Source organism: Salvelinus alpinus, chromosome 36 (assembly GCF_045679555.1).
Source record: "Salvelinus alpinus chromosome 36, SLU_Salpinus.1, whole genome shotgun sequence".
Lineage (NCBI taxonomy): Eukaryota > Metazoa > Chordata > Actinopteri > Salmoniformes > Salmonidae > Salvelinus > Salvelinus alpinus.
The window spans coordinates 1,901,468-1,915,544 of record NC_092121.1 but is presented as its reverse complement, the minus strand read 5'-3'; positions in this window follow the sequence as shown (position 1 = coordinate 1,915,544).

Genomic DNA, 14,077 nt, shown 5'->3' with positions numbered 1-14,077 from the left:
AGCTAGCTACATAGCCGTCTTTGTATCAAAGATAATTGTGTAGTTCAGAGTAATTATTGAGGTTCGCTAGCCAGCTATTTTCGTCCTAACGTAACGTAACGTAGTCAACACTGCTAGCTAGCCAGCTAGCCAGCTAGCCACCGAATAGCAGCACTGTAGAAACGATTACATTACAACGGAACGACTTGATTAGTGTAGTGTTAGCTAGCTACATAGTTGTCTTTGCTATCTTTGTATCTAAGATAATTGTGTAGTTTAGAGTAATTATCGGTTAGCTAGCCAGCTATTTTCGTCCTCCGCGCTGCCGTTCTCCTACCTAGTCAACACTGCTAGCTAACACTGCTAGCTAGCCAACTTCTACCGAATAGCAGCACTGTAGAAACTATTACATTGCAACGGAACGACTTGATTAGCGTAGTGTTAGCTAGCTACATAGTTGTCTTTGCTGTCCTTGTATCCAAGATAATTGTGTAGTTTAGAGTAATTGTCGAGGTTACCTAGCCAGTTAGAGGTTACCTAGCCAGCTACACGTTCAAACAAAGTCAACAACGCAGCCACTGCTAGCTAGCCTACGTCACCAGCCAGCAGTACTATATAATTTTAGTCAATAAGATTTTTTGCAACGTAAGCTTAACTTTCTGAACATTCGAGACGTGTAGTCCACTTGTCATTCCAATCTCCTTTGCATTAGCGTAGCCTCTTCTGTAGCCTGTCAACTATGTGTCTGTCTATCCCTCTTCTCTCCTTTCTGCACAGACCATACAAACGCTTCACACCGCGTGGCCGCCGCTACTCTAAACCTGGTGGTCCCAGCTCGCACGACCCACGTGGAGTTCCAGGTCTCCGGCAGCCTCTGGAACTGCCGATCTGCGGCCAACAAGGCAGAGTTCATCTCAGCCTATGCTTCCCTCCAGTCCCTCGACTTCTTGGCACTGACGGAAACATGGATTACCACTGATAACACTGCTACTCCTACTGCTCTCTCCTCGTCTGCCCACGTGTTCTCTCACACCCCGAGAGCTTCTGGTCAGCGGGGCGGTGGCACTGGGATCCTCATCTCTCCCAAGTGGACATTCTCTCTTTCTCCCCTGACCCATCTGTCTATCGCCTCCTTTGAATTCCATGCTGTCACAGTTACCAGCCCCTCCATGCTTAACATCCTTATCATTTATCGCCCTCCAGGTTCCCTTGGAGAGTTCATCAATGAGCTTGACGCCCTGATAAGTTCCTTTCCTGAGGATGGCTCACCTCTCACAGTTCTGGGTGACTAACCTCCCCATGTCTACCTTTGACTCATTCCTCTCTGCCTCCTTCTTTCCACTCCTCTCCTCTTTTGACCTCACCCTCTCACCTTCCCCCCCTACTCACAAGGCAGGCAATACGCTTGACCTCATCTTTACTAGATGCTGTTCTTCCACTAATCTCATTGCAACTCCCCTCCAAGTCTCCGACCACTACCTTGTATCCTTTTCCCTCTCGCTCTCATCCAACACTTCCCACACTGCCCCTACTCGGATGGTATCGCGCCGTCCCAACCTTCGCTCTTTCTCCCCCGCTACTCTCTCCTCTTCCATCCTATCATCTCTTCCCTCTGCTCAAACCTTCTCCAACCTATCTCCTGATTCTGCCTCCTCAACCCTCCTCTCCTCCCTTTCTGCATCCTTTGACTCTCTATGTCCCCTATCCTCCAGGCCGGCTCGGTCCTCCCCTCCTGCTCCGTGGCTCGACGACTCACTGCGAGCTCACAGAACAGGGCTCCGGGCAGCCGAGCGGAAATGGAGGAAAACTCGCCTCCCTGCGGACCTGGCATCCTTTCACTCCCTCCTCTCTACATTCTCCTCTTCTGTCTCTGCTGCTAAAGCCACTTTCTACCACTCTAAATTCCAAGCATCTGCCTCTAACCCTAGGACGCTCTTTGCCACCTTCTCCTCCCTCCTGAATCCTCCTCCCCCTCCTCCCCCCTCCTCCCTCTCTGCGGATGACTTCGTCAACCATTTTGAAAAGAAGGTCGACGACATCCGATCCTCGTTTGCTAAGTCAAACGACACCGCTGGTTCTGCTCACACTGCCCTACCCTGTGCTTTGACCTCTTTCTCCCCTCTCTCTCCAGATGAAATCTCGCGTCTTGTGACGGCCGGCCGCCCAACAACCTGCCCGCTTGACCCTATCCCCTCCTCTCTTCTCCAGACCATTTCCGGAGACCTTCTCCCTTACCTCACCTCGCTCATCAACTCATCCTTGACCGCTGGCTACGTCCCTTCCGTCTTCAAGAGAGCGAGAGTTGCACCCCTTCTGAAAAAAACTACACTCGATCCCTCCGATGTCAACAACTACAGACCAGTATCCCTTCTTTCTTTTCTCTCCAAAACTCTTGAACGTGCCGTCCTTGGCCAGCTCTCCTGCTATCTCTCTCAGAATGACCTTCTTGATCCAAATCAGTCAGGTTTCAAGACTAGTCATTCAACTGAGACTGCTCTTCTCTGTGTCACGGAGGCGCTCCGCACTGCTAAAGCTAACTCTCTCTCCTCTCATTAACGCATCCGCTACAAGACCATGGTGCTTGCCTACGGAGCTGTGAGGGGAACGGCACCTCCGTACCTTCAGGCTCTGATCAGGCCCTACACCCAAACAAGGGCACTGCGTTCATCCACCTCTGGCCTGCTCGCCTCCCTACCTCTGAGGAAGTACAGTTCCCGCTCAGCCCAGTCAAAACTGTTCGCTGCTCTGGCACCCCAATGGTGGAACAAACTCCCTCACGACGCCAGGTCAGCGGAGTCAATCACCACCTTCCGGAGACACCTGAAACCCCACCTCTTTAAGGAATACCTAGGATAGGATAAAGTAATCCTTCTAACCCCCCCCCCTTAAAAGAGTTAGATGCACTATTGTAAAGTGGTTGTTCCACTGGATATCATAAGGTGAATGCACCAATTTGTAAGTCGCTCTGGATAAGAGCGTCTGCTAAATGACTTAAATGTAAATGTAATTGTTTGAAATTAATATGAAATATTATTCATTTGAGAATATTTGGGGGGATTTTCTTATTTTATTTGCAATGTATAAAAATATAATCTGTAATGAAATGTGTAAAGTACACATTGGCAATACTGTGTGTGTGTGTGTGATATATTTTTTACATTTATTTTACATAAACATGGAATGGAACAGCACTTCACCATAGTGATTATGTTCACTGTACTCTATATATATCTGTTTATTTTACGTGTTGATACAGGGCTCATACAGGAAAGTATTGTTACTGATTTTTTTAATCTTTCACAGTGCCAGTGATTCTGATTATGAGCCACCAATGTCTAGGTGTCCATCTCCTTCTGAAGTTGGTTCATCCAGCCAGACCCCCGCTGTCTCCGGCTCCACACCTACCCGGCCATCTAGAGTTGTGAAGTCAGTGACAAAGAAGAGGAGGTGGGGAAGAGAGAAACCTGCAGACAGAGGGCCAGAGGGTCGTTGGTCTTCCACTGGTGGATTTGGTTCCACATCGTCTTCTAACACAGAGTACCTGTGTTAGAAGACGATGTGGAACCAAATCCACCAGTTTTTAGACCCAAAAGGCAGCCAGGACCTCAATTAGACATGACCGCAAAGTACAGCCCCCTTCAACTTTTTCAACTGTTTTTCACCTCGTCAGTTGTTGATTCCTTGGTGGCGAACACCAATAAGTATGGGGCAAAGAAGCAAGCAGGTAAGAAAGAGGCATGGAAGACCAATTCCATGTCAGACCTTTTCTGCTACTTTTCAATGGTCATTTACATGGGGCTGGTGAAGTTGAAAACTCTAAGGAACTACTGGAAAATGTCAGCTCTCTATCAACTGCCTTTCCCCATGACTGTCATGTCTTCTAAAAGGTTTCTGACTATCTCACGGGCGCTTCACATCAGTGACCCAGAAGTTGATGGGGAGAATGACAAGAAGAGAGGCACACCAAGGTTTGATAGGCTCTGTAAAATAAAACCTCTCTACCCCAGCATCGTTGATGCCTGCAAGACTTATTTTCAGCCCGCCCAGAACCTGTCCATCGATGAGAGAATGGTAGCCTCAAAGGCCAGAATCAGCCTCAAACAATACATGCGTAACAAACCAACCAAATGGGGTTACAAGCTGTTTGTTTTGGCTGATTCTGTGTGTGCCTACACGTGCATTTTTTTTGTTTATGAGGGAAAAAACAGTTTTGCTACCGGTAATGGACTGAGTTATGATTCCGTTATGGAGTTATTGGATTTTCAACTGCTGGGGAAGGGCTACAAACTTTTTGTGGACAACTTCTACACAAGCCCTACCCTGTTTGCAGACCTGAGGAAGCTGGATGTGTGGGCTTGTGGCACCATTCGGACCAACAGGGTGGGATTTCCAAAGACCAAGGTGAACGACATGCCTAAGCGGGCTGAGCGGGGTACCATGCGATAGATCCGTGAAGATGGCCTGCTGTTTGTGAAGTGGATGGATACCAGAGAGGTGGTCATGTGCTCCAGTATCCACAAGTCCTTCAGTGGCGATCATGTCTTAAGACGTGTAAAAGATGGTTCTGGGTCATGGACCACAAAAAATGTCCTCATTCCTGCAGACATCAAGGACTACAACAAGAGCATGGGAGGTGTGGACCTGTCAGATGCGCTGATAGGATACTACAATGTTCTTCACAAGACCATGAAATGGTACAAAACATCTTTCTATCATTTCATTGACATTGCTGTGGTGAATTCCTTCATCCTCCAGAAGGAAATGGCCAAGAGCTGTGGACAGCCCCCCATCTCACAGCTAGCCTTCAGGGAGCTGCTCATCCAGGAGCTTGCTAGCTACAGCAAGTCCACTGCAGCACCTTTTGCTCCTTCAACCAGTGGTGTTCACCTGCCCAGATTCATCTCTGCAGGCATGAATGTGCCTCAGGGCAAAAAGGGCACAGTAGGGAGACGTCGTTGTGCGTTTTGTCACAGGAAATGCCCCATCACCTGCACCACTTGTTCAGTAACCCTCTGCTTTACAGCAGAAAGAGACTGCTATGGGGCATGGCATGAGCAGCACAATATTGTGTAGAGGACTGATGGTCTTCACAATATTGTAAATAGAAAATGTGTAAATAGTTACCCTTGTTATTTGTTTGGGGGGGTGTGTTAGAATAGCATTTATGTATTTTGTATATAGTTCTTTCCTTCAAAATGTATCACTGTACCAATTTGGCCACTTGGGTACATTTGGGTACATTTGTGTGGGACACCTGGGTGACATCATGCTCAATATCATGTAGCTCGCTCATTTTTGAAGCTATCTGTCTAAAACTTTGCTCAGCTATTGTTGCCATCTTCTGTTCTTCATTCAAATCATCCACAGCATCCTATCTGTATGTTTGGCTGTTCTTGGCCATTTGAAAGATGCAGCAACAATAAAAAACAAAAAACATGTTTATTTCCTTGTATTTTCTTCTACCAGATCTATTGTGTTATATTCTCCTACATTCAATTCACATTACCACAAAATTCAGAGTGTTTCCTTTCAAATGATACCAAGAATATGCATATACTTGATTCTGGGCCTGGGCTACAGGCAGTTGGATTAGGGTATGTCTTTAGGCGGAAATTGAGAAGGGTGTGTACCCCAAAATAAGTTTTAACCTTTCAGTGATACCCATCCCGGATCCGGGAGCATCCTCATCAAAAAAGCTGACTAGCATAGCCTAGCCTAACGGGACAGGGATATCATATAATATAATTTGTGAAATCACAAGTCCAATACAGCAAATGAAAGATAAACATCTTGTGAATCCAGCCATAATTTCCGATTTTTAAAATGTTTTATAGAGAAAACACAATATGTATTTATATTAGCTAACCACAATAGCCAAACACACAACGGCATATTTTCACCATGTTTCCACAACATAGGTAGCTTTCACAAAACCCACAAATAGAGATAAAATTAATCACTAACCTTGAACAATTATCAGATGACAGTCTTATAACATCATGTTATACAATACATTTATGTTTTGTTCGAAAATGTGCATATCTAGAGCTGCAAATCGTGGTTATACATTGTGAATACGTAGCAACAATTCACCAAAATCTCCGGAGATATTTTGGACAGTCACCTAATCTAATCAAAGAACTCATCATAAACTTTACTAAAAAATACATGTTGTACAGCAAATGAAAGATACACTGGTTCTGTCACGATTCTCTAAAGTAGAACCCAGAAGCAGACCAGGACAAGGAGAGTAAGACGAAGGTGAGTATTTATTTACAAGTGTAAAGGTAGTGATAGAAAAATCCAAGTAGCGGAGCGGGCAGCGGAGGTGAGTTGATGGAATTGAGTAAGCAGATCCAAGGTAGTAACTGAAGTCACCGACGACCAGGTAGGGATGGGATGCGTGTTCCGGGTGAATGACTGTAGCCAGAAAAAACGGAGGTAAGTTCAAGGCAAGCAAGACGTACAAAACAAACTCTATCAAACTGGAGGCTGATACGCTGGCACAACATACTGTTCATGGCTAACGATCCGGCAGGGAATGGATGTCAGGTCAGAGCTTATGAAGTGGAGGGGTGATGATCAGAACCAGGTGTGCAGATAGCTGATGGGATACAGGTGCGGGTAATCAGAGATCTCCCAACTAGCTACGTCGCCCGGCAACCAGACAGGGTGCGTTCCAGGACACCGGAAAAACACTCCAGGACAGAACACAGGCAAAAACAGACTCAGGAAGCGGGATTCGTGACAGGTTCTTAACCAAATCTATCACAGTTAAACAACTTTTCTCTAGTTTTAATTGTGGTTTCTGTTTCCAAATATTGACTAACTGTCTCACCGTCTCCCTGTTTGCACTCATGGGTTTTTAGAAAAATCAACATGTCTATGGTAGTAATCTCTAAGATTATTACATAGTTAATTAAGTTTATCTCAATACTCTCAATGATCCTGGATCACCACAGATGCCATATATCCCGGTCAACCTTTTACTATTTAAATAAAAAATCTTCTAATAATTAAAAAAAGCCAAAACGAATGCTAAACATAACATATGTATTCTGTACTAATGAAATCTCTCCTTCGGAAGTCCACTGTATTTTATCTAACAATAACATGGGTTAATCCTAAATCAGTCCCATCAATACTTTAATATATTTTGCATAGTGTGGGATGCATTATCTACAGTAATTTACCATCCCTAAGAACTGCAACATATTTCCTTTCATAATTAATTTTAACGCTTATAAAATCACTGTTTTTCTATCTCTATCTATTTCCCTGCCCTGTTGGCTTAGAATATGTCCTAAATACTTTACATAAGTCTACCATAGTCAAAACTTATTCTAGCTAACTTTATAACCTTATTCAACAAAGAAAATATAATAATACCATTATATCAAATTTACAGCCTTGTTGTGTTAAATTTCTCACAAAAATATAATCTACATACAACAACAGCTAATTGCCAAAGGGGAAATTAAAACTTAGCTAGGTTACTAAACATTACTTAGGCAAAAATAGTGGGAGTTTCATTACAATCTTTTATAAACCCAACGTTTGCCCCAAAATTAAAATCCAAACCTCGAAGGACCGTATCCTCCCCCATTTTTAACACATAACTCTCCATGACAGTAATATATACAACAACAAAAACTACTACTGGTCAAAGGATAAAACTACATTTCAAATAACATAATCAAATAAAAATAACTATTCTGAAAAACTCCACAAAGAAAAATGATTGTACTCTTATGGCCATAAAAAAAAAGACTTAAGGAAGCCTACCCTTAGTCAAAGGCTATGCCCTTTCTTTCTTCTCATTGGTTCAATTTACAAATATGTCTAAGAACTTTAAACTCCATCATAATTGTCAATTACAAAAATTACCTTAAAATCAGTATTACAAATGACCTTAAATTCATTATCCAAATGGCTTTCCAACGAGGCTGATCAAACCACCATGGAAAGTCGTGATAGAGGTCATAGGTCATACAAATCCTTCAAAGAAGTATTTCTTACTATATTCGACAAATTAAAGAAAAACCGTCAAACATTTTCTACATGTTGTATCCCAGGTTCCCAGAACATTCCTTTATCAAAAGAATTCATGTGTTTAATTAAAACTCAGAAAATAAAACTTGTAAAATTCCATGTGTGTGCGTGCCCATTTAAGATATCGTGGCACTAAGACAAATGGAAATCTCACCAAACCCAAAGGAAATAGAACACCCAAATCCAAACATAGTATTTTAAAAACACCAACAAATAGTTATACACTATTTGTTGTGTGTGGGTATTTGCAAACCCTAAGTTAAAACAAACAAAACATTTCCAGGCCTTTTCAATTTGGTAGTTTTATGCCTCTATCTCACTCTCTGCTCTCGCACTCTCTCTTGTTCTCTCTGTCTCTCTCTATCTTGCTCTCTTGATCTCTGTTTTTTCTTACATGTGTTTTCTTTCCCATAACAGTCAGTGTCAAGTATGGTTTCTGTTCCTGTTGTAATGCTAGGTCAATGGTTGCCAACTCAACACCTCACAGTCTGTTTCCTCTGAATCCTCCCTGTCATTCCCCTCATCTAGTCATGCCTGTTCTTCCTCATTCTTGGACTCCTCTCGCTCTCTCATTCGCCTACGTTCCCTCTTCTGTCTATCCCTAAACTGTCTCTGTCTACTGTTCCTTTTGGGGCCTTACTATCCTCTGCCATGTGGCCTGTTTTATTGCAGTTGTAGCACTTTCTGTCCTCGGGTTCTATCCACTTTCTACTCTCCCTGTTTTCCCCTTTAAAAAAATAAATCTTTCCTGTTCTTTCCTGCAATTTCCCCAAGAGTGGCAATCAAATATTCTGCTCCTGTCTGTTCTTTCTTACTTTTCTTTTCCTTGCCATTATGCTCATGGGTTACAGCATACCTCTTTACTTTGGCCATCCCCTTGTTTACACTCATGTATCTTTGAAAAGTCCACATGTCTATGGTAATAGTCCCTAAGATTATTACAGAGCTGTGTCAATTTGTCTGCACAATTCCCTTCTCCTGCCCATGGTAAAACCGGTTCTCCTCCTTGCCATGGAACTCAGGCTCCCCTCACTGTTGCCCAGTCTTTCCCCACTATCTGTCGGACAGCCCTTTCCAATTCTGCTGTATTTAGTTTAAAACTCTCGCTCAGTCCCTCCATATCTCTCCTAAACCCTTCTATTCCTGTTTTTGGATGTACTATTCCCTCAACTGCTCTTGCTACATCTCTCTGAGTCCAGGGTCAATACACTTGTAAGGTATCCGATTGGTCAGCTTCGCCTGCTCTAGGATTAGGAAGCTCTATGAGAGGACACTGATCCTCTTCCCCATCTGATTGAACCTCCCTCAGCCCTGGCTTATTATACGGTGCTAATCACTTTTTAAGGTTAGACTCTCTTGGTTCTGGCTCTTCTTTCCTCTCCCTGGCTATGGGTTGCTCTCTCTGTTCGTGTTCATATCTTTCTCTCTCTCTCTTTCCCTTGTTCTCAATCTATCTTTCATTGTTTCTTCCTGAATACTTTGCTCTCTCTCTCTAATCCTACTTGGCTCTTCCTTCTTTTCACTTGCCCTTTTATTATTACCTTCTCCTCTTTTCCGTGCCTCTGACAGCCACACCCTGGCTGTATCCATACCTTCTGCTTGTTGTCTCTGGGTGTTATTACCACAGGTTTCATGCATCTGTTTTATTATAACCTCCAGCTTGTCCACATCTAGACGCCCCATAAACCCGTATTTCTTTCTCCATTTCGGACCATAATACACATTCCTCTTAACCTCAGACTCCATATACCTCTCGTCCCCGGTTAATTCCGGGACCTCCTTTGAGGATTTACCACCCATGTTTATTCAAATACTGTTATGCTTACTCAATTACTATATTTATTTTCTAATATGTATTCTCACTTTCTATGGGTGTAACCTCCTTCCTCCTGTTTGGAATAATCAGACGTATTTTGCGCGCCTCGACTAGATCTCGACTATCCCCTCAAATTTATTTAGACAGGCGATCTATACTCATACAAATTATGTCCCTGACTTACTTTCTTATTTTTATTATTATATTTCGCCTTCTGTATTACGTTTTCCGCCTAATATATGATTGACCAGTTATCGTTTAGGTCTCAATATTAGCTCCAATTCTCACAATCTATGTGTGTGTTTCTATAATCTGTTATTATTGTAACGGCTCTCGTTGGTGGTATGAAGAGTGGACCAAGGCGCAGCGTGGTAAGTGTTCATGATTCCTTTATTTCATAAACACTCAAACAAAATAACAAACGTGAAAACGAAAGCGCACAGTTCTGTTAGGCAGACAACACGAAACAGAAAACAAGATCCCACAAAACCCAAAAGGAAAATGACAACTTATATATGATCCCCAATCAGAGACAACGATAGACAGCTGCCTCTGAATGGGAACCACACACGGCCAAAAACAAAGAAATAGAAAACATAGACTTCCCACCCGAGTCACACCCACCATGACCTAACCAAACATAGAAAATATTAAGGAACTCTAAGGTCAGGGCGTGACAAGACCCCCCCCCCTCGCACTTCTCCCATTTCGAAATCTCTTTTACTGGTGCTCTAGACTGACAATGTGTCAATATGGTTTTGTCTATGTTTGCTTCCTCTTTTAAGAATTCCTGTGGCGGCGGCTGTGGCTTGAGGCCTGCCCGTTTCGCTAACTGAAAAGCCTTTCTGTTGCAGTTGCTAATACTATCTATTCCCTTAATATGAGCCTCACACTTACAAATAGCTAACTTTTCTGGCAAATGTACAGCATCAAATAAATTCAAAATCAACTGACATGTATAATAGATTTCACAGAAGTGGTTACCATTCCTCTGTTTCTCCATTGGGCTGCAAATATATGTACTGTATTAAATGCATAGGCACTGTCTGTATAAATGGTAATGCGTTTCCCTGTCCCTAACTGACACGCACGGATAAGTGCTACTATTTCTGCTTATTATGCTGAATAGTTCCAGGGTAAGGGCTCTGCTTCTAAAACTTCTGTTTCTGTAACTACAGCATATCCTGTTGCATTAGTGCCATCAGGGTTCTTTCTTGAGAATCCATCTACAAACATAGTAAGTTCCCCATTCAGATAAAGCAAGGTCAGTTAAATCTGGTTGTAGTAAGGCAACTTTCTCGGTTTCTGTTACACAATCATGTGGGCTGCTGTCTGTTGCAATAGAAACTAATGTGGAGGGGTTCAGAGTAGCACAACGTTCTATTGTCAAATTAGGCATGTTCAAAAGAATTATCATACAAGACAAATGTCTAGATGGTGACATGTAAGCCATTTATTGTTCTAACAACAGTATGGATACGGCATGTGGAACTTTTAAAGTCAAATCATGATACAGCACAACCGATGCCGAGTCCCCAACTGCCTGGGCTGCTGCCACCACAGACTGTAAACATAGTAGCATAACTTGAGCTACTTCATCTAAACGGGAGGAGTAGTAAGCAATAGGCTTATATTTTCCCCCGTGTTTTTGAGTTAGTACTGACGTCATGAACCCCTCCCTATAATCCACTGTTTGTATAAAGGGCCTATCATTTCTGGGAAACGCTAAGACTGTAGTAGATATTAACTTCTTGTGAATAGGGGGGCGTGAAAATTATATTATATGATATCCCTGTCCCGTTAGGCTAGGCTAGGCTATGCTAGTCATTTTCTTTGATGAGGATACTCCCGGGTCCGGGATGGGTATTAAAAGATGAACGTCTTGTTAATCCAGCCGCTGTGTCAGATTTGAAAAAGGTTTACTGCAAAAGCATATATATATATCTGTTTATTTTACGTGTTGATACAGGGCTCATACAGGAAAGTATTGTTACTGATTTTTTTTTATCTTTAACAGTGCCAGTGATTCTGATTATGAGCCACCAATGTCTAGGTGTCCATCTCCCTCTGAAGTTGGTTCATCCAGCCAGACCCCCGCTGTCTCCGGCTCCACACCTACCCGGCCATCTAGAGTTGTGAAGTCAGTGACAAAGAAGAGGAGGTGGGGAAGAGAGAAACCTGCAGACAGAGGGCCAGAGGGTCGTTGGTCTTCCACTGGTGGATTTGGTTCCACATCGTCTTCTAACACAGAGTACCTGTGTTAGAAGACGATGTGGAACCAAATCCACCAGTTTTTAGACCCAAAAGGCAGCCAGGACCTCAATTAGACATGACCGCAAAGTACAGCCCCCTTCAACTTTTTCAACTGTTTTTCACCTCGTCAGTTGTTGATTCCTTGGTGGCGAACACCAATAAGTATGGGGCAAAGAAGCAAGCAGGTAAGAAAGAGGCATGGAAGACCAATTCCATGTCAGACCTTTTCTGCTACTTTTCAATGGTCATTTACATGGGGCTGGTGAAGTTGAAAACTCTAAGGAACTACTGGAAAATGTCAGCTCTCTATCAACTGCCTTTCCCCATGACTGTCATGTCTTCTAAAAGGTTTCTGACTATCTCACGGGCGCTTCACATCAGTGACCCAGAAGTTTATGGGGAGAATGACAAGAAGAGAGGCACACCAAGGTTTGATAGGCTCTGTAAAATAAAACCTCTCTACCCCAGCATCGTTGATGCCTGCAAGACTTATTTTCAGCCCGCCCAGAACCTGTCCATCGATGAGAGAATGGTAGCCTCAAAGGCCAGAATCAGCCTCAAACAATACATGCGTAACAAACCAACCAAATGGGGTTACAAGCTGTTTGTTTTGGCTGATTCTGTGTGTGCCTACACGTGCATTTTTTTTGTTTATGAGGGAAAAAACAGTTTTGCTACCGGTAATGGACTGAGTTATGATTCCGTTATGGAGTTATTGGATTTTCAACTGCTGGGGAAGGGCTACAAACTTTTTGTGGACAACTTCTACACAAGCCCTACCCTGTTTGCAGACCTGAGGAAGCTGGATGTGTGGGCTTGTGGCACCATTCGGACCAACAGGGTGGGATTTCCAAAGACCAAGGTGAACGACATGCCTAAGCGGGCTGAGCGGGGTACCATGCGATAGATCCGTGAAGATGGCCTGCTGTTTGTGAAGTGGATGGATACCAGAGAGGTGGTCATGTGCTCCAGTATCCACAAGTCCTTCAGTGGCGATCATGTCTTAAGACGTGTAAAAGATGGTTCTGGGTCATGGACCACAAAAAATGTCCCCATTCCTGCAGACATCAAGGACTACAACAAGAGCATGGGAGGTGTGGACCTGTCAGATGCGCTGATAGGATACTACAATGTTCTTCACAAGACCATGAAATGGTACAAAACATCTTTCTATCATTTCATTGACATTGCTGTGGTGAATTCCTTCATCCTCCAGAAGGAAATGGCCAAGAGCTGTGGACAGCCCCCCATCTCACAGCTAGCCTTCAGGGAGCTGCTCATCCAGGAGCTTGCTAGCTACAGCAAGTCCCCTGCAGCACCTTTTGCTCCTTCAACCAGTGGTGTTCACCTGCCCAGATTCATCTCTGCAGGCATGAATGTGCCTCAGGGCAAAAAGGGCACAGTAGGGAGACGTCGTTGTGCGTTTTGTCACAGGAAATGCCCCATCACCTGCACCACTTGTTCAGTAACCCTCTGCTTTACAGCAGAAAGAGACTGCTATGGGGCATGGCATGAGCAGCACAATATTGTGTAGAGGACTGATGGTCTTCACAATATTGTAAATAGAAAATGTGTAAATAGTTACCCTTGTTATTTGTTTGGGGGGGTGTGTTAGAATAGCATTTATGTATTTTGTATATAGTTCTTTCCTTCAAAATGTATCACTGTACCAATTTGGCCACTTGGGTACATTTGGGTACATTTGTGTGGGACACCTGGGTGACATCATGCTCAATATCATGTAGCTCGCTCATTTTTGAAGTTATCTGTCTAAAACTTTGCTCAGCTATTGTTGCCATCTTCTGTTCTTCATTCAAATCATCCACAGCATCCTATCTGTATGTTTGGCTGTTCTTGGCCATTTGAAAGATGCAGCAACAATAAAAAACAAAAAACATGTTTATTTCCTTGTATTTTCTTCTACCAGATCTATTGTGTTATATTCTCCTACATTCAATTCACATTACCACAAAATTC